This window comes from Piliocolobus tephrosceles, unplaced genomic scaffold (genome assembly GCF_002776525.5).
Source record: "Piliocolobus tephrosceles isolate RC106 unplaced genomic scaffold, ASM277652v3 unscaffolded_9431, whole genome shotgun sequence".
NCBI classification, from domain to species: Eukaryota; Metazoa; Chordata; class Mammalia; order Primates; family Cercopithecidae; genus Piliocolobus; species Piliocolobus tephrosceles.
The window spans coordinates 9111-11579 of NW_022336976.1; the positions used below are offsets into that span (position 1 = coordinate 9111).

General features: G+C 38.6%; 1 pseudogene; it reads left to right on the plus strand.

Moving 5' to 3' along the window:
- Positions 1-374: 374 nt before the first annotated feature.
- Positions 375-992, plus strand: LOC111535843 (annotated as a pseudogene).
- Positions 993-2469: the final 1477 nt, after the last annotated feature.

Below are 2469 nucleotides of genomic sequence, written 5' to 3' on the forward strand. Positions count from 1 at the left end.
TAGTTTGAGCCTGAAGTCTTCAAACTACCTGAGTAGTCTGAATTGACGCCCCACCCTGCTTCGGCTCTCCCTCCATGGGCAGCACTCACTGTCTAACCAGTCCCAATGATTTGAGCTGGGTACCTCAGTTGGAAATGCAGAAATCACCTGCTTTCTACATTGATCTCCCTTGGATCTGCAGACAGGAGCTGTTCCTATTCGACCATCTTGTCAGCCACCGAGTCGCATTTTCCCCTCAAATTTAAGTTGTAAATTTACTCCCATGGAGGCATGCAAGTTTAAGATAAGTGTACTTTCTACTAAGAATATAGGAAAAGGGGGACAGTTTGGGGTCTGGCTGTTGGGAAGGTGTGACCGCAAGACAGGCTGGGAAGATGCCAGTGGCAACGATGAAGGAAAGTGATTTCAGTTTCAGAAAGTTGTTGGATCAGAGCCAAGAGTTCCAGGCTTTTGGAGGAACTGCTGCACCCACAGTGTATGGTCAGCTTCTAGCTTTTTATTTGCTCCATAACGACGTGAATAACCCAAGATATCTTTGGTAAAGAATACCACCTGCTATAAAACCTGCAAATTCTGAACTTGGGAGAATGTGCTCAGTAGGAAAAAAATTCTGGCATTTCCTTGGGATGTATACAACCCTCAGTGCTTACCAGTAGCCTAAGATGTTCCAGTCAATTATGGAAGCACTTAGAGATACAACAAGGAGATGAGCCTTTGCCCCGCCCTCTCAAGTGTATACCTCAATAATGGCTGATGATTTTGCAGCCTTTGTTGGACGTCCTGTAGAAGAGGCTGTGAAAACTATATTAAAACAAGAATGGCAAGCTGACCCCACCATAAGAATGGTTATGCCCAGAAAGCCAATTGCAAGGGCCCCAGATGTTTCTTTTAACAAGTTTATTCCCTTGCCAGAGCCAATTCCAGTTCACCCAATCCCCAGTGAATAGCAGTTATCCAGACGGACGGGTTATGTGGCTTTCCTTGATAACTGATTTATCACCCTGAATTTAAGATCCACCTTCAGAATCCTGTATATTGACAAATATAGAAATGTAAAGTTTTAATTTTCAATTTGTTGCATAGATGAAGCACCTCAGCATTCCTTACCATGTGATAAAATACACATATAAAGTACAACGTTGTATGTACATTTTGTTCTTAAACATTATGCTAAATAGTTGTTGAAACAGTTCTCATTTCAAAATACTTAACAGTCTGGATGGAGCCTCTCATTGCTACAGCAGTTAGTTTGTTTTTTAGTGACTTGTGCAATAAGATTTCCTGTTTCTTGTGGAACAGTTGTTGTCAACTGTCTCTTGTATGTGCAGAGGCCCCAGCACACACCGCACTCTCATCTGCACCATTGTTGGATAGTTGTAATGATTCATTTGGAGTTTGAGGGCAGTACCTGTATTGCTAGGGATTATGATTTACCCTCTTTGGAGACCATGCTCTCTTTTCTCCCCAAATTCTGAGAGCCACTAATGTAAAATACAGAAATATGTCTGAGAAACAAATAAATCATTTTTATACTAAACCAGTTTGCTAACTTTAGATGTTTTCCAATACTGTGAGTACATCTATTGGTGGCAGTGGAGGGCTTGCACGGAAATGTGACTCATTTAAGATGTTCATGAGAAGTATTAAGTTGTATTATCTCCTTTTATAAGATGGGAAAAGTTAAGTGTGGAACGCATTATGTGGAGAAAGAAGCAATTAACATATGTGATACACTTTGTACAACTATCCAATGGCCTACTGATTGCTTGTATTTATCCTCTGGGTCAAGTTCTGCCCTTTGCAGAAATACTAAATGAGTCTTTCATTCTCTGTGTGACACTCCTCTGAATATTTGAAGTTGTTGTTTTATATCTACAGGTTAAAACAGCCTTTAGTTCATTTATTCTGCTTTAGTTCAATAAACATTTAAATGAAAAAAAGACAATATGAAAAATCTATCTTAATTTTCCCTGACAAATTCGACCTTATTTTACTAATGTTAACATTTCTTTTTATTACTATTATTATTATAATTTAAGTTCTAGAGTACATGCCTACAACATGCAAGTTTGTTACATATGTATACATGTGCCATGAAAACTTCTTTACTTACTGTTGTTACAAATATTTACGGATCCATACAGAATGGCAAATGTTGAAGCAGAGACACTACAGACATATTTCACTTTTGCTAATAGCCCTAGTACTTGAGAATTTTTTCTCATTTTTCTGTCATAAAAACTTTAGTTTGAAAGAAGAATCACTTTTACACTGTTGGTGGGATTGTAAACTAGTTCAACCATTATGGAAAACAGTATGGCAATTCCTCAAGGATCTAGAACTAGATGTACCATATGACCCAGCCATCCCACTACTGGGTATATACCCAAAGGATTATAAATTATTCTACTACAAAGACACATGCACACGTATGTTTATTGCGGCACTATTGTGAATAGTGCCGCAATA